This window comes from Diabrotica virgifera, chromosome 5 (assembly GCF_917563875.1).
Source record: "Diabrotica virgifera virgifera chromosome 5, PGI_DIABVI_V3a".
In the NCBI taxonomy this organism is placed as follows: Eukaryota; Metazoa; Arthropoda; class Insecta; order Coleoptera; family Chrysomelidae; genus Diabrotica; species Diabrotica virgifera.
Genome location: NC_065447.1, coordinates 72,976,354 through 72,999,036, shown reverse-complemented (window position 1 = coordinate 72,999,036; position 22,683 = coordinate 72,976,354). Strand labels below are relative to the sequence as shown.

The 22,683-nt window shown below is 31.9% G+C and overlaps 1 protein-coding gene across 2 annotated transcripts in view; it reads left to right on the top strand.

Annotated features, from left to right (window-relative positions):
- Positions 1-22,683, top strand: part of LOC114329770 (bone morphogenetic protein 1) — a 1,195,441-nt gene that overhangs the window by 920,504 nt on the left and 252,254 nt on the right. The gene's annotated exons all lie outside the window — the stretch shown is intronic.

Sequence of the window (22,683 nt, the reverse complement as noted above, 5' to 3'; positions counted from 1 at the left end):
AAAAAGATTACTCTTTTGAGTATTAAGGAATCTTTCTTGTTGGAGCTTTACCATGGTGAGTAGATGAGCTGTGAATTATTTAAAATTCTCTCATCTTAATTTTCTCGGCACCTGTATGACTTATAAATTGTAAAAGTCTCAGGAGGTGTAACCAAAGAAAGTATTCCACCTGTTGTCAATCTGGTGGTACGGAGGCGATATTTATTGTCGTTTTCTGCGCTGCTTCGATTGATAACTTAGTTTGTTTTCCGGTAGATGGCCCTAGTTCATCCGTGACATTTCTTTCTTTGCAATTCGGGAAGGCCCTAAGCTATGGTAAATGGTTAAAGCGGAGAGAAGGGGATATGGGTTTACTGATGAGGGGAAAAAGATCTCCGAAACCGGTATAGACTCTTCCTGCACTCTCCGCTTTAACCAGAGTATTATGGAGTATTATGCAGCTGCTGCATTTTCGTTTTGCAAAGAAATTGAGAATGTTTATACATTTTTAATTCATTTACTCTTTTGAGTATTAAGGAATCTTTCTTGTTGGAGCTTTACCATGCTGAGTAGATGAGCTGTGAATTATTTAAAATTCTCTCATCTTAATTTTCTCGTCACCTGTATAACTTATAAATTGTAAAAGTCTCAGGAGGTGTAACCAAAGAAAGTATTCCACCTGTTGTCAATCTGGTGGTACGGAGGCGATATTTATTGTCGTTTTCTGCGCTGCTTCGATTGATAACTTAGTTTGTTTTCCGGTAGATGGCCCTAGTTCATCCGTGACATTTCTTTCTTTGCAATTCGGAAAGGCCCTAAGCTATGGTAAATGGTTAAAGCGGAGAGAAGAGGATATGGGTTTACTGATGAGGGGAAAAAGATCTCCGAAACCGGTATAGACTCTTCCTGCACTCTCCGCTTTAACCAGAGTATTATGCAGCTGCTGCATTTTCGTTTTGCAAAGAAATTGAGAATGTTTATACATTTTTAAGAAAATTTAAATTGAAAAATAAAAAGTGGAAAAGTTAGTAAGTGTCTTGGAGATAGTTTTAAAAGGCTAAAATAAAGAATTATTACATTTTTATTATTTCTTGGATAATTAAACGCTACAATGATGATCTGATGGGAACGCCGTTCTCTCTTTCTTTCTTTCTGTCCATTCCTTTATCCTATCAGGGGGTCGGGCTTGGGTCGGTATTGGGTCGGTATTGGGTCGGTATTGGGTCGGTATTGGGTTCTATTTTAGTTTCCATTTACCCATATCTTTCATTCTTTTCTATTTCCTGTCATTATTTTCAAATTCTCGAATGAATTTTTGCCGCCTCTACTACTTACTACATACATTTTTTCTTGGTCTGCCTCTTTCTCTTTTTACTATGTTCTTTGCTTAGTGAACTTTTCTTGTAGTGCCGTTTGGTTGCATCCTCATCAAAGGATGAGGTTACCAGTTCATTTATCCCTTGGCTATTTTATTAATTATTAGTTCTGGGTTGGCCATTCTCTTAATAGTTTTGTTGCTTAATCTATCCCATTTTTTCTTTCAAACTATCCTTCTGAGGTATGTTTTCTCCATTGCATTTAAGCTGCTCTTATATTTTTCCAGATTTGGCCATGTCTAATGTCCAATTTTCATATGCATAAATCACAGTCTGTATCACCATTGTGTTCATATATTTTTTCTGCAAACGTGTTAAAAATTGCAATTTTTAGCACTTTATAGGAGCCTTAAAAATGTCACTTCAAAGCACCTTTTGCTTTAAAATTTTTAAGGCACTGCAGTTAAGATTGAAAAATTAAATTTTGAAAGTAAACACCAAAATATTTGTATTTTATTTATTAACATTAATATTAATAGTACAATTTGCGCAATTTGAAAAATGAATTTTTTGCACTGCAGTTTTACCATTTTCAATGGTTAACACGTTGACGGACAGTGCGTCAAATATATAAGCAAGCGTTGTGACACTATATGTATTTTGCAAAGTAGACTAGAGAAAAATGCAACGTCTATATATGTTGTGTCACATTACATCAATGGAAATTAGACGTCTATAGATGTTCTGTCTGTCAACGTGTTAAGGCGAAATGAGTAAAAATAACTGAATTTCTTATTATAAACGATATCATATTGCATTCTGGATTTCCTCGGCAACAAATTCAGGGTAGCTCGAGTGGCCGCTACCTCTATATCTTGAAATTGATCTTTTTCTACGATACTTTCTTGCATTTTAACGAAAAATCCACAACCGCGTTTTAACAGACGGCTGACAGATGCTTCAAAACTTTCGTAAACAATTAAGGCTATGGGTACATAATTCGCAAATATTTTACGTGTATCCCTACTTTTTCTGTCTTTACACGGCAAATTACGTGTAGTAAAATTCACACTGGTGTGGATATGTAAACATTACTAGAATGTCATTCTACTTGAAAATGTCATAATTAATTTAAAGAGATGGCTTTTGAATGTTCTTGGATAACTGTTATTTTTATAATTGCAAATTATTAATTCAGTTAATAAATGTGATCATTTTTTCACTAACTATGTTTTCAGTGATTGTAATAATTTATTTGTACAACAAAAACTAATAATCAATCGAGAAAAGAGGAAAAGTGTTAAAGTGATTTTTTAATAATATGTTGTTATTTTGGAACGCTTACAATTTTGAACATCTCTAACAACAAAATACTTGGATCACAGGATATATCTGATGTATTCTCTGCTTGGATCTTTCACAAATAATACACAATAAATAACTTTTTATTAAGTTCACGTCTTAAATCAATTATTTATCAAATACACTATATATCAATAATATTTAATCAATTTCTCAAAATATTCCCGATGCAATGTCAAATATTTAAAAATTGTCACTGATTGTCAGTGTCTGACTGACAATATATGCTGACAATATTATATTCGGTTGAGTGCGTTGTAAGACAAAGACAGATTTGGAAAATATTACCACGGCATTGTGTTCATTTTTTTCAAATCCTGAAAAAACCAATAAATATTTTTGAAAAATTTAAACGCAGAATGAAAGACTAAATTATTACCGAGGGCCGAAAGTCCCTTAGAATAAATAAAAAGTTTATTTTGAAAGAGATATTTGAATTTAAAAATAACACTAAATTTTCTCTTAGTTTTTTCACCCCTGTAACTTATTAAAATAAACATTGTAGAAGTTCTCAGGGACTTTCGGCCCTCGCTAATAACGTAATCTTTCATTCTGCGTTTAAATTTTTCCAAAATACTTATTAGTTTTCTCAGGATTTGAAAAAAATGAATCCCCATTTGAATAGCATTGCAGCCGAAAATACGTTCCGATCCTCGTAAGTCAAAAACGGTTGCTAAGGTCCGTAATATACGATGCAATTTAAAACTATCTCCTTTCAATGTATTAAAAGTTTTTTATATAAAATTTAATTTAAACCGTATAGACAAGACGAAAACGGCGGGTTCGAAGGGAAAAGTATTCCCATATTCCCATGAGATTTTTTTGCATAATCACATTCGTGAGACATCCCAGAATAAGGTTCAAGAAGTCGCCCACGTGAAAAGTGGGCCAATTTTTTTTTAACAATTTTTTTTTAATCAAATTGCAAGAATCAATATTTTTGGCCCGAACAATTTTTTCTTTAATTTTTTGGACCATTCTGGACAAAAAAGATCTCTTATAATTTTTCTCTAAAGTTGATCGTTTTCGACTTATAAGCAATTTAAAATTGAAAAAAAAAAACGAAAAATGGCGATTTTCAAGGCTTAATAACTCGGTTAAAAGTTATTATTGTGAAAGTCAATATATGACTAAATTAAAGTTTAAAGCCCCGCCTACAAGATCCTGAAGAAATTTTTGTGATTATTTTATTACTGAGCTGTTATTTTTAAGTAATAATAATAAGCGCCATGCACGTGTGCGGGGCTGTAAATGCTGAGTGCGAGAGAGAAGCCATTCCAGCAGTCCAATTGTGCATCTTACTCGCACTCACATTTACAGCAGCGTCAATACGATCTAACCACTCATTGTTATTAATTAAAAATAACAGCTTAGTAGTAAATTAATGACACAGATTTCTTCAGGATCATGTACCGGCGACTTTAAACTTTGAATTAGTCACTTTCTGACTTTCAAAATAATAATTTTTGACCGAGTTATTAAGTCTTAAAAATGGCCATTTTAGCGTTTTTCAAATTTTAAATTGCTTATAAGTCGAAAACGATCAACTTTAGAGAAAAATTATAAGAGATCTTTTTTGTCCAGAATGGTCCAAAAAATTAAAGAAAAAATTGTTCGGGACAAAAATATTTATTCTTGCAATTTGATTAACAAAAATTGTTAAAAAAAATTGGCCCACTTTTCACGTGGGCGACTTCTTGAACCTTATTTTGGGATGTCTCACGAATGTGATTATGCAAAAATTTCTCATGGGAATATTTTTCCCAACGAACCCGCCGTTTCCGCCTTGTCTAGTAGTATTATTGCATTTTTAACACGTTTGTAGAAAAAATAATTTTACTTTTTCTATAAAATATTTAATAGCATAAAATTAGTTGTCTTTTAACGGTATATAAAAAAGGAACAACGTAAAGTGGCCACTAAATAGGCAGATAAATCTATTAAATTATTTACTTAAAAGGCAACCAAGAAGTTTGAATTTCTCCTTTTTAATTTTTTCTTTTTCTTTGTCGTAAATTCCAAATCTGATCGCATCGTTCTGAGAATTACGGCTTCACGTTAACGTCCCTTGTTCTAAAGGGCCTATCAGTGAAATATAGAAGTCGAGATGGTATCTGGCAAATTAAGCCGAAGTAAGGCGAGATATGGTAAACAATTTGGAAGCTTGCCATGCAGAAAGATCAATGATGACGCTGGCTGGACGCCATCAAAATTAATTGACTGCAAAGATACATCCTCTCTCTGATTGTAAATGGAAGCTGAAGGAGGATATTTTTGTGATTAAAGATTTATGATATATGCCGGCTAATGACGGTCGTTTATTACACATGAGTTGTACTTTTGGATTTATAATGTCTTGCATAAAGGTATAATTTTTATGGTACATAAATTTAATGATTTACAGTTTGCTTATAATGCGTATAAGAATAAAAAAACCAAGAACGTCGTTTACTAGCATGAAGCAAATTTTTACCTCTTATAGCCTCGCCCTACCTTTCAAAATCCGACTTTTCAAATGTTATGTATTTCTGGTTTTGTTAGATGGAAAGGAGGCATGGACAATGACTGCAACAAACGAAGAAAGTAGAGGCCTTCGAAATATGGGCTTACCGACGTATAACGTATATCTTGGACCGAGCACTTAACCAACGAGGAGGTACTACGCCAAATATAATATAATATCAATAAAAAAGTAAAGAAATCGTGAGAATAAACTTACACTTTATCCAAGGCTTAGGACTAGCAATCTATAAAATATATTTTATTTTTTGATATGGTACAAGGAAATTAACTTTATATATTGGCGTGTTTCCTCCATTTATTATTCCCTTTGGGTCTTTGTCGACGAAAAATCCATTCGATCAAATGTTAGTCGACGAATTGTACATTCGATGAATTGTGCATTCGACCAACTGTTTGTCGACCAAATGTTGTCGACTAATTTTCCGTCGACGAAGTGTTCTCGACCAACTTTCCGACACCGCACTAGTAGTATTTATTAATTTCTAAAAAGGTAAATACTTAACAATTTAGCTGTGGAGAGTGCACATGTGGCCTAGCGAAGTGCTCATATGGAGAATGTGCAACATGTCAACATTCAACTTTCCGCAAATTGCTGTACACCTAACTTATGATTAGTTATTTTTTATTTGTCTGGATTGTCTGTTTAATTTATTATCATCTCTAGGTACATTAACTAATTGAACAGTTAATGTTTTAGGACAAAATCGTAATATTTGCGTGTGCGACGTTTCTGTTACTCTTAACCATTATGATAAAATAGCTAATTAAAATAAACTAGAAAAAATTATACGTGATCCTATATCTACATTATAGGAAAGTCCATATAGAACGAAAATATGCATTGTTTCGGAATAATTCAAACAAGTTTATATTTTTCTAAAACTTTTTTTGTTAGTTTATATACATGTTAAAGTAAAATGTTCTACTCACAGATTTAGTTGCTAATTGTTTATTAATTGTATAAATAATGGTTTTGTATAAATAATTTTAAAAATATCATTTAATTCATCATTTTATTTTGATCAAATATGTCTCTATTTTGTTTTTGATTACGCTGAATCCGAGTATGATATTACAATTAAAAAAACATTTTTTGAGCTCTTATACAGTATGTCCGCGTAACTATGAACCATATGGGAAATCCTTTCTTATTATCAATTTTACGAAAAAAAGTTATTCCTCATAAATGCTCTGCATAATCTAAAATCTAAAACTCAACCATCACATATCAAATTTTATTAATTTTATACTAGATATGTCAAAAATATGAATTTTGTTAAAGACTAAAGTATCCTTAGGTTTCAGAATATCAAAAATTTTTATTATGAAAACATGTTTGGAATTAAAAACTATGTTTTAATATGCAATTACATCCTTCTAATTGAAAAAAAAAAATGGCATCATTTTATTACAATTATGAGAACTATTTTATTATAAATTTTACGAAAAAAAGTTATTCTTCGTAAAATCTTCTACCAGGTCTAATATCTAAGATGCAAGTATCAGATATCAAACTTTTTCAATTTTATTCGTAGTATGTAAAAAATATGAATTTCGCTTAACAGTTCAGTACCTTTATAGTTCACAATATATCAACTAGAAGGATGTAAGTAATTGAATATAAAGCATAGTTTTTAATTCCAAATAACTTTTCTTAATAACAATTTTCGATATTGGAAAATTAAAAACTACTTTACATATAATATAGGTAAATTTTATACATATCTGATAACTGCATCTTAAGTTCTATACGATGCAGTGCATTTTATAAAGAATAACGTTTTTTGGTAAAATCAAAGAGCTCAAAAAATTTGTTTGAACATTTATTATTTTTTAAGATTGTTATTAAATGTATTTAACGTAAGTTCTACCACATTGTATTACATTTTTTAACTTTTTTAATTTTCTCAAAAAGAAGTAGTTTATTTCAACAGAGGTTTCAAGTTTCCACCTAAATAATACGCTTGCAGGACGAATACTCAAAATCCAATTCGAAAATATCACACTCGCCTATACTAATAAAACACCAAAGTACCTTGGAGTGACTCTTGACAGACTATCCTTCAAGGAACATCTGACAAAAACAGCGGAAAACTTGAATCCACAAACAACATTATCATTCACCAATACAATAAGAATGGTTGCTGAAGTAGGTGCGTTTGTAAACCTACGTATTATGTTTTATACAAAATGTATGTAAATGTAAATATGTCAAGTGCCACACAATAAATAAATTATAAGAGTGGGAAAAATTCCTTACTTTTATTTGAGCAGGACTTCGTTGCAGGTTGAATTGTTATATTTACAATTTTATTAAAGAGGTTAAAAACATTCAGAAAAGCACACGTGACTGTTATTACTTCACAGAAAACACAATTAAAATTTTTGATCATGGTATGGGTCAAAAACACACCATCTTAAGTGGAAGCAACTGGTATAGAAGACAGAAGACAAAAAGATGGCAGCCGATCATGACGGTTCGTCATATTTACCGAAAAAAAATGAAGAAAATGTAGTAATGAAATGCTGTAACAAATTGTGTGCAGTATATGTCTGTAAAATATGTTTTTCTATTTATCATAAAAGTTGTGCTGAACGGGCCAAAGGAAAAATTATCGTAGAAGATGGAAATAAAATAATTTGCTGTAAAAGTGAGGTTAGTTTACCACGAAATGCCCATCAAAAAATTGAATCACTAGAATTGGAAAACAAGTATTTAAAGGAATTGTTAAGTGAAGTAAGAGACAAAAATAATGTGTTACACATTAATAATCAATTATTGCTAGACAAGATTAAAATTATGGAAAAAAATGAAAGTGTAAACAAAGGAGTGAGTACTGCCACGATGGCCGAAATCGTAAGTGCAAACTCAAAAGAGTCTTTAACTGTTGTAAATGCTACAGAAAATATAGAGGCAAATGATAGTTACAAAGCTAAGTTGGTACAACAACCTAAAACCTTACCATTCTCGTCTTCCTCTTCCTCTTTTTCTCATAAAGTACATAAACGTAATCCTCAAAATAAAGTTTTCACTCAGCAAGAAGTAAATAGTGCAGTTTTACAGGCACAGATTACAAATAACATGCAAGATATCCAACAATTAGGGGATCAGGTACGCACACCTAATAAAAATAATGAGTGGCAAGTAGCCGAACGTAGAACCTGTCGTTTTGTGGTGGGCCGAAATGAAAATACTTCCCAGGTTCAAGCAGTTCCAAAATTTATATCATTTCATGTCACTAGGCTTACTCCAGGAACTAAACCTGAGCAACTGAAGGCCTTTTTGGAGCCAAATTTCCCAGGCGTAAAATGTGAAGAGCATTCATCATCCCACCCGGAACATTATGAACATTATTACCATCAGACAAGACGATTCTAGAGAAGCATGGAAACGAGAGGCTTGGCCAAACGGAGCAGTAGTCTCGAGGTTTTTCATGAAAAAGAGGATGCCACCACACCAATATAGGAGGATCCTCAGTTATAAAGAGCAGTATCATCCATCAAAATGCTCAATCAGTGGGAAATTGTATGCATACAATCCAAGAAGAAATCTTACAACATAAAGAGTGCATCGCAGTTTGTTTAAGTGAACATTGGAAATCCAATACCCAATTACAAAATCACAATTTTATGGGTTTCAAATTGGTTTATGCTTTCTGTAGAGATGAAGGCGAACATGGGGGTACAGCAATCTACATAAAAGAAAGCTTATCATGGAGGATAAGAAAAGATGTAAGTGCTAAGGCAAAAACATATGTTTTTGAATGTTCATGTGTAGAAGTGTGTTTTTTAAATTGCAAAATTTTAATTCTTTGTATATATCGTACTCCAAAGTCTTGTGTGCAGGAATTTTTAGATATTCTAGAAAATGTCTTAATGTATATTTCAGGTGAGAGCTCTCTAGTTTTTATTTCAGGTGATTTTAATATAGATTTGAGGAGTCAGACTAAAGATAGAGCAAACTTTCTCTATTTATTACAAACATTTAATATATTGCCATCAGTTTCTGATTATACTCGCATATGTAGAGCTTCAAAAACGTGCATTGATAACATTTTTACAAATTGTGAACTTTATGTAGCAGAAGTATTAGATACTCATATTTCTGATCATCTTGGTCAAAAAATAACTTTCAGTATTCATATAAACAAAAAAGAAAATATAAAAATTAGGAAAAGAATTTTTGATTCTCACAGTAAAGAAAATTTTAGGCAAATGCTGCAAGATGAAGACTGGGAGGAGCTTTTTGCAGTAGCAAATTGGGATATAGAAAAGCAATGGGCTGTATTTATGAAAATCATTTCTTTTTTATTTGACCAATGCTTTCCAGAAAAAAAATATAAATAAACATAAAAAACGTATCAAATACTATAATACAAATGAAATAAACCAATATAAAAGTCGCTTAGACCTTTTGCTAATGTTAAGTAGAGTAGATGACCATTACAAAGATGAGTATAAACAAACAAAACGTCAGTAAAATGCTTGTCGATTCACGAAAAATGCAGTATGGGCAAGAAATATATAATAATCAAAATAAGTCAAAAAGTCTATGGAAAATCGTTAAAGAAATCACACAGGCAAATTCTAGCAATCATAATGTAACAATACTAGGAGATGCAGTCACGGTAAGTAATAATTTTAATGAATATTTTTTAAATGCTGCGACATATCTTTCAGAAAATATACCAAAAATAGAATTCAGCACCAAAATACAATTTAACAAAAACTCATTTTTTCTAACGCCAGTAACTATAAATGAAGTAATTGAATTAATTAGAAAATTGAAAAATAAATTAGCTTCAGGTTATGATGGGATACCTACGAATACAATAAAATGGTGTGCATATGAGCTAGCTATACCAATATGTCATATAATAAACAATACCTTCATAAATGGGATATTTCCAAACAACTTAAAAATAGCTGTAGTAAAACCAGTGTATCAAAAAGGTGTTGCCACTTTACTAGAAAATTATCGTCCAATAAGCCTTTTACCATCATTCTCTAAGGTTTTTGAAACAGTCATGTGTGTCAGGCTTCTCAGTTTTTTCTATAATGAGGGACTGTTATGCCATGCACAACATGGGTACCTAAGAGAAAATCTGTAGAGACTGCCATTTATGATTTTATAACAAAGATAAATGAGGGTTATGAAAACAAAGATATATCCATGGGCATATTTTTAGATTTATCAAAGGCATTTGATACTTTAAATCACAAAATAATAATGGAAAAGCTTTACAGATATGGCATTAGAGGGCCAGGTTATAATTGGATAAAATCATAACTATCAAACAGAAAACAGAAAGTAAAAGAGTATGAAGGAAGAGATTGCTTCTCTGATGAAGGTCTCATTTCGAAGGGAATTCCTCAGGGAAGTATTATGGGTCCTCTTCTCTTTGTTTTTTATGTAAATGATTTAGCTTTAGACATTACAGATAACAATCAGAATAATCTTATTGTGGAATTTGCAGATAATAATAATATAATAATAATAATAGAGTTTATTTGTAGCAACTAACAACATAATAAATAAACCCAATTTCTCACTGAAGTTGTTACTCATATAGACCACAACTTGTGCGTGAGGGTTAAATTTTGATTAAACATATTAAATAACATTAATTTTTCTTATAGGTTAACAAAAAGGAATAAAATATAGTCTTTTTCGATCATCTGACTTCAAATTTGTGCTCCTCTTCTCACATAATTCAGTTACTGTTAAATTTTGTTTATGGGACCTCCGAAAATCTCTCACAATATTCAAGAAAGGATTGCAAACAATTTCTGATGGGATTCTTCTGACGAACTTCGTTTTCTATGAGAATTATAATGATTTTTTGAAGGGGTTTTATCCATTTTTACCATAATTTTCACAATTTAAACATTTATAAGTGACATTTCTAATAAATCATTGTTGACATTATAATATTTTAATATTATATATTAATATTTTAATATATTTAATATATAGATGATACTAGGCAAAGCGACCCCTATTTCTACGCTCTATACTAAAATTCGCACTTTTAATTATATTGGCCAATTATATTAGTCCTGGTTAGTGGATAATTGTCAAGCCCATAGTCCAAAAAAATAATAAGAAGAAAAAATAAGATTCAGGTTATGTTATGAAAACGTCAACAATTGTATGTAGTAAATAAAATTAGTTATTAAAATGCAGTACTGCAAGCAAAATAAAATTAATTAAATTTACCTTTATATAATAATTGCATATCATATCAATATTGTGGAGCAATATAAAATTTTTCTGCTTCATTGACAGAAGGTATGAAATATACGTCAATTTGACAATTTCAATTGACAATATGAATTATTTAAGATAGTTGCAATATTTCTCCGCGACTCGCGCAGGGTCGTTTCTCGTTTCCCCTTCCAAGTACTTGCACACCGCCGTCCTTGAATAATTTATTAAATATCGCTAATAATAGATTAGATAAAGCACAGAGATGGCTCAATATGAATAAACGCATACTGAACAGAGAAAAAACAAATTATATCTGTTTCGTCACTAAAACAAATAATAGTACCATACCAGAAACTGTCTCAAGTCAATCGCAAATGGTTACTCTAAACCAAAGCACAAAATTTCTGGGGGTACATATTGACCAAAATTTAGATTTTGGAGTGCATATAGATGAGATCTGTAACAGGTTGGCATCTATCTGCTACTCTTTCAGAATAACAGCAAATTATTTGGACGAAAAATGTAAACGGGTTGTATATTTTTCAAACTTTCATTCTGTAATGCTATTTGGAATAATTTTCTGGGGGGGGGGGGAGTAGTAGCGCTAAACAGGTTTTTATATTACAAAAAAAGACAATCAGAACTCTACTTAACTTGAAATACAGAGATTCGTGTAGAGGTAATTTCAAAAAGCTCAACATACTAACAATGGCTGGAACATACATATATGAATGCTTACTTTTCATTTTTAAAAGTAGACAAAAATTCTTGAAACACATAACAAACCATAATACTAATACATGAAACAATCTCATAAACTATAATATACCAATACATATAAATTCTTGAAACACATAACAAACCATAATACTAATACACGAAACAATCTCATAAACTAAAACAAAAACGACTAACAGCATCTGAAAAAACCACACAGTCCATTAAAATGTTACATTTTTTAGGCTGTACCTTGCGTTTCTTAGAGGAGTCAATTTTATTTCTTTAATGTGTAGGGGGGATCAGTAGAAGCTTAAGTTCAAGTTTTTGGGGTCGCCATCCTTGTCCCCCGGTCGCCATCTTGGAAATGGGGTGCAAAGGCGTTTCGCGCTATATCTCGTAAACTACCAACCCTACGGAAAATCTAATTAAACATAAAATGTAGAAAATTAAATCTTGCACAATTTTGTTTCTACTACTTTTTATCGTCAAGTGACCAACAAAAAAGATATAACCAAAAATATGTAAATTTTTTTTAACAAGTTTCTTTTGGATATTATAACATTTTTTCAGTTCATTTAAAATAAAATAACATTATAGCAATTTTGTAGAGGGTTTTTTAGCGAACAATTTCCACTATAAAGTTGTTTAATTCTATTTATTTATATAGGTTTTACAGCGCTCCAAACTTGACCAGATTCTCGAATGCTCATAGGGATACAATAAAAACAAAAGTTAGGCTTACTTTTCTGTCTATATATATTTTTTATTCATACAATTTATTATGATTTTAACATTTCTATGCTATTACTAACCTCTTTTGACCTTTCTTCCCACTATAAAACTTATAACTCTAAGCATATATAGAAAAGGCCCAAGAAGTTGTTTGAGGACCAATTCGCCCCTTCAGAAGAAGAATGACGCAACCGCAAAATGCAAAATTCTAAGCAGAGCAAAAAAAACGATTTTTGATATCAAAATCATAAAGTATGATAAAAATTAGCCATTCACCACACCGTGGTCAGGATCTCGAGATATAAGCGTTTTTTGGGGTGTGTTGCTTGTATATGAAGTAACATAACTTTTTCCTATTATATATTTTGACTTAAAATTTTCCAAAAAACTTCTTCATGAACTATATTTCATTGTTGTGTTGGTTAAAATTATAAACTAAAATGTTTGTCACTCAACTTTTTTAAGTAAACATGAAACTAACGAAATATGATGACAAAATGTTAATAAATTAACAACTCCTTTTTTAATGTGTTTAAACATTTTGGACAAATTTCATTGTTATGTACGTACTTCAAAGATGACACAGTAAAATTTTTAAAAGGAAATATTTACAGCGACCAAAGATACAGCGAGGTAAATTTGAAAAATCATCAAAATTGATTTTTGGCATTTTTGTATAAAATTTATTTTTTAACATGTTCCACCAACTCTAACTAAAAATAAACTTCATATTCGGATTCAGTGACCTCTAAAACATAAAAATAGACCAAAATTGATCATTCACCTTAAATTTGATTTTCGTGGTTGGCATAATGGTTAATGACGCTCGTCTAATATATAAATAGAAAAGCATTATTTTTCTACGAGAATTCGAGAATCTGGTCAAGTTTGGAGCGCTGTAAAACCTAGATAATAAATAAAATTAAACAACCTTATAGTGAAAATTGTTTACTGAAAAATTCTCTACAAAATCGCTTTGATGTTATTTTATTATGAAATGAACGTAAAAAAAGTTATAACCTCCAAAAGGAAATTTCTTACAAAACTTTCTCTTATTTTTGTTCATAACTTTTTTGTTGGTAACTTTACGATAAAAAGTAATAGATATAAAATTGTAGAAAATTTTATTTTCTTCATTTTATGTGAAATTAAATTTTCTGTAGGGTAGCTAGTTTAAGAGATACAGCGCGAAAGCCCTTTGCACCTCTTTTTCCAAGATGGCGGCCGGGGGACAAGGGCCTCAACCCCAAAAACTTGAACTTAAGCTTCTACTAAACCCCCCTACATATTAAAAAAATAAAATTGACTCCTCTAAGAAAGAGAATATTGTGCCTGTATTAAATTCTTTAATAAACTGCCTTACAGCATCAAAATAGAAACTGACATAAATAAATATAGAAAGTCTGTTCAACAGTTGCTCATACACCTTGAACCGTACAAAGTGGGAGAGTACCTTCAAGCTGGCCTGCAGGGAGACTGAGGGCTCTTATCTGAATCTAAATGTCACTGTTATTGTTATTATATTTTAATATTACTTTTATGTAAAGTGTAGGTTGTTACAGCAACCATTATAATTTGTAATTGACACCATTCTCTCTATTGACAATTTATATTTTTATGTAACTTGTGAATCCTGAGAATAAAGCTTTTTTCTATTCTATTCTATTCTATTCTATTCTATTCTATAATGAAAAGAACTGACAACAGATTGAAACAGGGTGTGCTTTGCCTAAATGTTCTTCTTTCTAAAAAAGTAATAACTGACGTTTGTCATAAACAGGAAATTAGAATATTTTGTGAAATTTGAGAAAAATTTTAATTAAAAAATTGAGAACTGAATCAAATACTCTCTGAAATTTAGTTACATAAATGTTGTAGTGTCTTGTCTTGAAGTCAAGAATTTATGATGCTAGTGTAAGAAGAAACAAGACCCGAAACAGGCCCAAAACAAAGAACTGAAAACCGTAGAGACGAAATTAATGAGAAGAATTGGGTAAAATACGCTGAGAGATCGATAGAGGAGTGAAAATATTCGAAGAAAAAATAACGTACGTGTATAAACGAATGGACACTGAATATAAAAAATAATAGAATACCCAGATAAGCAGAATGGGCGAGACAAGTGTGGTCAAAATAGCAAGAGATAAATCACAAATCGGTAGGAGTATCGTCGACTGTGCAAAAGATGGGGTGACAGGTGACAACCTTTCATAGAGGTATCAATCCGCCAATGAACAAGCAGAACTGCTTACAAAGAGGAAGAAAAAGACGAAATATTGTAACATAACCTTACACTGCCGAATTTATGGTTTTAAATTTTCTTAAAATAAGCCAAAAAATTCTACTTATAATACTGTCTTTCGTATTTAGTTTCATGTCATTATTAATCGCAAGATTCATAATTATTTGGTTCCCCTGTGTGATCAAAGTAGTTAATTGCTGTATCTATATTATACAGGGTGTCCCGAAAAGATTGGTCATAAATTATACCACACATTCTAGGGTCAAAAATAGTTCGATTGAACCTAACTTACCTTAGTACAAATGTGCTCACAAGAAAAGTTATAGCCCTTTGAAGTTACAAAATGAAAATCGATTTTTTTCAATATATCGAAAACTATTAAAGATTTTTTATTGAAAATAGACATGTATCATTCTTATGGCAGGATGATCTTAAAACAAAATTATAGTGAGATTTGCCCACCCCATAAAAATTTTATGGGGGTTTTGATCCCTTAAACCCCCCAAACTTTTGTATACGTTCCAATGAATTCATTATTGTGGTAATATTAGTTAAACATAACGCTTTTAAAACGCTTTTAATAAGCGAGTTAAACATAACGCTTTTAATAAGCGAGTTTTTATCGAGATGTGGCTTCTTTTTTAATATATTTACATAAAATTTTATGGGAGTTTTGTTCCTTTAAACCCCCCAAATATTTGTGTGCGTTCCAATTAAACTATTAATGTAGTACCATTAGTTAAATACAGTGTTTTTAAAACTTTTTTACCTCTTAGTCTTTTTTTGATAAGTCAAATTTTATCTAGATGTGGCTTCTTTTTCAAAATATACCTAAAAATGTAAATTATAAATACATTTTCAGATTATTAACAGGTCTCTATAATCGTACTTAACCATATACAAATATGTGGTGGATTCGAGAAATATTCAAAATATCTCTATAAACACTGGCTTATCGAAAAAGTCCTAAAAGGCAAAAAAGTTTTAAAAACAGTGTGTTTAACTAATGGTGCCACAATAATACTTAAATTGGAACGTACACAAAAGTTTGGGGGGGTTTAAGGGAACAAAACCCCCATAAAATTTTTATGGGGTACACAAATTTTACTTTAATTTTTATTTAAGATGCTGCTTCCATAATAATGCCACATGTCCATTTTCAATGAAAAATCTCTAACAGTTTTCGATATATGAAAAAAAATTGATTTTCTTTTTGTAACTTCAAAGGGCTGTAACTTTTTTTGTGTGCACTATTGTATATAGGTAAGTGAGGTTCAATCAACCTATTTTTGACCCCAGAATCTGTGGTATAATTTATGACCAATCTTTTCGGGACACCCTTATAGTGCAGTGTGATCGCACTCCACATAACTTTACAAAATGGTACCTGTCCGACATTTGAATGACTACGTCACTGAAACGTCCTAAAAATTGTAAACAGGTGGCTTAGTTTAATAATAAAATTATTTTTGTGGAATCGGTACTCACTGGACCAGATGGAATAACCAACGAGCTTCTAAAATACGGAGGAGAAAGTATAACCCTAGAGATGACAAAACTAATAGTCCAAGTAATGAAGCTTAAAATAGGACCAAACCTCGCAATTTTTACAGAATAGATCGATTTGCTTGAAAATTTGAGAATAAGTAGTGGATAGTCCAAGGATCAAAATCTATATGATGCCGAAAGGCACTTTTACCATGGGGGTGGTTGCCACCCCACTTCAAGGGTTGAAATTTTTTATTATATTTTGACAAAAAAAGTTGGTAAAAACATTAATTCTAAGCAAAAAACGTTCTATACATTTTACAAATTAATAATTTCCGACTTATTCGCTATCAAAAGTGTTAGTTTTAAATCGAAAAAATCAATGTTTTTAATCAGTTTTCTGCTAATAACTCAAAAAGTTTTCGTTCTATCAAAACAACTTTACTTAACAAAAATGTACCTTTTCAAAAAATAAACAAAACCGTTTTTTTTTTGTTTTCTTTAAGACCAATAGTAATCGAGCTATACTTTATTTTATGTTAGCTCTTCTTCGTTAAATGATAAAACTTGTAGTTTTAAAGTCAAAAGACGGGAAAACTATGCATTTTTCGAGAATAACTTATTCAAACTAATTTAAATTATTTACAAATATCTATCACGAGAAATAAAAAAAAGTCTCTAGCTCAAAAATTAAGTGACTTATAATGAAAAAAATGTCAGTCTCTAATTTTTTTTCAGTAAAAAAGTGATCGGAAGCCACCCCCTAATCACCACCCTAATTAATATTAGTCATGGACCTTATTTGGTCTTCTTTATTTATGTATTAATTATAGGTTTTGGAAGTTTGACCGGCTTACAATGATTAATTTAAAAAAAATGGAGTTACAAGCGAATCACGAATTTTTGGAGTTTGATAAAAAATGCCCTTTTCTTCAGAATAGAAAGATTAGCATCAGAGATACGAAAAAATGTTTAAATATGAAATTGTAGCTTATTTAATTCCTAAGAAACTGGTTTGTAAACATTTTTTCTACGGTAAAATTTGAGTGAGCTATTGATAATTAAAACTTGTAATAACTTGCAAAAACCACCTTTACCAACCCTTTCAAAGCCACCAATTTTTGCGACTGAGGATTATAAAAGGATTTAATATCAACATCCTTATAGAGCTTGTAAACACCTACAAAATTCTTTTTTACTAAACTTTCTAAGATCAAAAATAAAAAAGTTACGGTTAAAAAATCAATAAATTTTTTTGGAAAAAAAAGGATAAATCAAATTGTAAGCATAATAATGTAAGTTAGCGGTGTTTTTAGTCATTGCTCTTATTCAGTCTTCTTTATTTATGCATTAGTAATAGATTCTAGAAGTTTGACTGGCTTAGAATGATTAGTTTTAAAAAAACTGGAGTAAAAAGCGAATAACGAATTTTTGTAGTTTGGTAAAAGATGTTATTTTCTTCAGAATAGAAAGATTAGCATCATATATATTAAAAAATATTTTAATAAGAAATTGTGGGGTATTTAATTTCCAATAACCTGGTGTTAAAAATTTTTTTCTGTGGTAAAAGTTGAGTGAATAGTAAATGAGTATATATCGAAAAACATTGATTTTTTCGATATAAAACTAACACTTTCGATAGCGAATAAATCGAAAACTATTAATTTTATCAAAAAATGTATAGAATATTTTTTGCTTAGAATGAATGTTTTAACCAACTTTTGTTGTCAAAATATAATAAAAAATTTCAACCCGCGAAGTGGGGTGGCAACCACCCCCATGGTAAAAGCGCCTTTCCGCATTATATAGATTTTGATCCTTGGACTATCTACTACTTATTCTCAAATTTTCAAGCAAATCGATCCATTCTGTAAAAATTACGAGGTGAAAAGCTTCGGTTCCTGGACTATAATACAAAAACTAATATTGCACTGCAAGATACCAGACGCATGGAGAAACAGCATAATGATACCAATGTTCAAGAAAGGAGACAAAGAAGACCCCAACAATTATACAGGTATAAATCTACTAAACACCGCACTTAAGCCAACCACAAAAGTCATAACCAACAAAATCAATAAATTAACAACTTTATCAGATGAACAACAAGGATTTAGATCCGGAAGATCGTGCGTAGACGCCGTATTTGTACTGAGAGAAATCACAGAAAAGGCCATTGAGTATAATAAATCAGCATATCTGTTTTATAGACCTGACAAAGGCTTTCGATCGCATCCAAGTCGAAGACGTCTTACATTTACTGTATAGAAGAAACATACCAACAATATTATACAAACCATCGAAAACATCAACTTTCATAATCGAATACAGGCAAAGATAAATGGAAAACTAACGCAGTTTATACCAGTACAAAGCGGAGTCAGAAAAGGTGACTCGTTAAGTCCACTGCTCTTCAATATAATAATGGACAAAATAATAAAAGCAGTACGTAAAGGTCATGGTTACAGAATGAGGAACAAAGAAATCCAAATATTATGTTATGCAGAAGACGCCGTGCCGCATTAGTCGCCGAGACAGAAGACGATCTCCAAAGATTATGGCCGTCCGCACATGGAGCGACGCTCGAAGTTATCGATTCGATTCCAATAGCGTAGATCTCTCCCCGTCACTTAAGTTCCTTCGTTGTGGCATTGAGTTCCGTACACAGAGCGTTTAGGATTGCAAATCTCCTCGTCTTGTACGACTCTCGTTCCGTGCGATCTGAAGCGAACGAGAAAGTTCGAGTGAGACGCACGTTTACAGTCATTATTTTATTTGTTTGCTTCGTTTTTGTTTATTTTTGCCCTAAATTAAATTTTAGTCTAAGATCGGTGAATGTTATGTTCGTTGATTGTAGTACTATTAGCTTTGTGGAAATATATTGTTTGTAATGTAAAATTCTGAAAACATTGAACTTCTGTTTCTAGGTGTTTATTATAAAATTCGTTGAGTAAGTAGAAAAATACCCTCAACTGTATAATGCAACTGCATAAAAATGTAATAATACTGCACTCTTCACAGATCGAAATAGTCGTTTTGGTTACTATATAAAAAATGCGTTAATTTATAAAAACAGAATCGACTAGTGTGCGGAGGGCAATCGCTTGTGACGCAAGGTTCGTACAAGACGAGCAAGACGCGCGAACTTCGAGACGTGTCTTCGATCGACCCATGTGCGGACGGTCTAACACACATCAACATGTAACAGCCAAGAAATACAATATAATAATATCAGCGTAAAAAACCAAATGTATGACAACATCTAAATACCCACTACGATGTAAAATCGAAATTGATGGGAAAATAATAAAACAGGGAGCAAGGTTTAGATATCTGGGAATAGATATAACCAGTTACGGAGATGTTAAAGCGGAAGTACGACAACGAACCTTAAAAGCAAGTTAAGCGGCGGGGTCTCTTAATGACACAGTCTGGTAAAACAAACACCCAAGGCAAGACGCAAAAGCAGTGATCTATAAAGCAGCAATTAGACCTATATCATCACCCTAATTAGCAAACCTCGTAACTCCATTTTTACTTAATTTGTGAATATATGCGCCATCTATTTGTAAATTAATTTATCTGTCGTTTAACCAAATCCTGTTACTCCACCTAAATGTATAAATTAAATATAAGCGAAAAAGAAAACCTTGTAACTCAGTATCAGCTTTTCTTTAAGTCTCCTGGACAATTTGTCGTTTTGGAGTTACGAGTTTTGCTAATTAGGGTGACGATATTGACGTACACGGCGGAGACAAGACCTGACACATCTAAAAGGAGACGACTACTAGAAATCTCTTCTTCTTCGGGTGCTATGTCCGTTTATCGAACGTTAGCGATCATGTTGGCTATCATAACTTTATTCGCAGCAGATCTGAAGAGCGATTCCGAAGTGTGACCAAACCATTGCCTCAAATTTCTTAACCAAGATGTTCTTATTTTTCCTCGACTTCTTCTGCCTAATATTTTACCCTGCATAATTAGATGTAGAATGCTATAGAATACTAGAAATAACAGAGATGGAAATACTCCGACAAATATCAGTTAAAAGTCTGTTGGTTAGGGAGAGAAGCGAAAACATAATAAGATCTTGTAATGTAGAAATAAATAAAAGGATGGGTGACAAAACGGAAACAGGAGAGTAACGAACACATTACCAGAATGGCAGAGGATAGGATAGTACGAATAGCACGAGATAAGTCACCAAATGGACGAAGAAGTATTGGCAGACCAAGAAAAAGATGGTGCAATAACTTAAAAATTTAGGAGACTAATATTGAAGAAGAAACAAGCTTTAAAGCCTACATGCAAGAAGGAAGAAGAAGAAGGTACTTACCGGAGGGACCGCAGACGTTCGGATACAATCAGCGTCTCTTTGCAAACTTCAGCGTCACTTACTCAATACACACACTACATATGACACTAGGTAACTAACTGCGCAAAAATTCACCGTACCTATCATGCCAATGGCCATTAGTTGTCGAGGCATTAGATAAATAAAAAAAATATTTTTATAGTGTAAATATTATGTTTTATATTTAATTAGTCCGGGAGGTGACGTCAAATTTGACGGGAGCATTTTGGCATGGCTGTTTTTTTATATAGTCAATTGTTCCAAAGCTTGTTAACAAATTATGTGTCAGCTGGCCCAAAACCGGGGCATAAAATTAAAAAAGACCAGGAAAATTAAGAATAAAAATAATTACACTTTTATAAAAAATAACTGTTTTATAATACATCGTTTTTATTATTTTTATACCACCCAATATAAAATAGTATTATAAATTCAATTATTTTTCAAATCAAAATGTCAATTTTAAAATCAAAAAGGATTTCCGATGCCGAGAATCGAACTCGAGCCTCAGGGTGAAAGCCAGGTATCCACTAGACTATATAGTGGAACTCCGATAAGTCGGCCCCGATAACGCGAAACTCCGGCTAACCCGGACCGATTTTCATCAGACAAACATTTCAACAATAAAAATGTATGTAATATAATATTTGAGAGATAATGGGTATTTGTGTAATTTGAACTACTTATACGATAGTAAAAATGACTCATGGCATTGCCTCAGATTATCGGAAACAACAAGCACCTGCTATTCCTTTATTTGTTGCAAACTGTCTTAGCATTGTTTAAAAAAGACTAAAAGACTATTTAAAAAATTCTTATTTAAACAATGGACTTAGTCTCCAATGTTCTTAAATAACATAACATCGTTCCGATTGTGACCGCATTGTGTGTAGTACAGTCGTATTTCAATTATAACGGAGTTTATTTGTAAATATACCGTATTTTATTATTTTTTACCATATTCTCCGGCTAACCCGGATTGGCCGTGGTCCCGATTAATCCGAGTTATCGAGGTTCCACTGTGTATGAATGTGACGCATAAATATTTGACATATAAGTTCTAGAATTTTTTCCATCTACTTTCATAATGAATTATTCTTTTTTGCCTAAAAGTCCCCGAGTCGCGCCAGCTGACAGACATTTTCGTTATCAAACAAGTACTAATAATCCGGGAGGTAGTATCAAACTTGACGGAAGCAGTTTAGCATGGCTGTTTTTTTTTTATTTAGTTAGGTATTCTAAATCTTGTTAACAAATGATGTGTCAGCTGGCCCAAAACCGGGGCTTTTAGACAAAAAAAGATAAAATATGAAAGTAGATGGAAAAACCCTACAACTTGTAAGTCGAATATTTATCTCGGTTATACATCCATTCCGGTGGTGTGTGTTGACGGAATTAACTAAAAATAAATGTAACACCGAACAGTACTATTTATTTATTTTGGGTAAACAAGCGGTGTTTTGCTTATATCTCGAAAGAGGGTTGTTTGTTAGCGCGAGCGAGGGTGTGTCTGCATCGTTCGCATACTGTGTAGATACTGACTTTCGGACCACCAACTATTATGTCAACTGGTTTTGCGGTTTTGCGATAATGGCCAGAGAGGGCCACAAATTACTGCAATTGCCTTTTAAAAGATGAGAACCTTTTTGTATTTTAAGAAATTGACATAAAAGGTGTGGCGATCTGACATCGTAATCCATTAGTGTTTCCTTGAAAAAAACATTAATTTTATACAATCTGTTTAGGGATACATTTT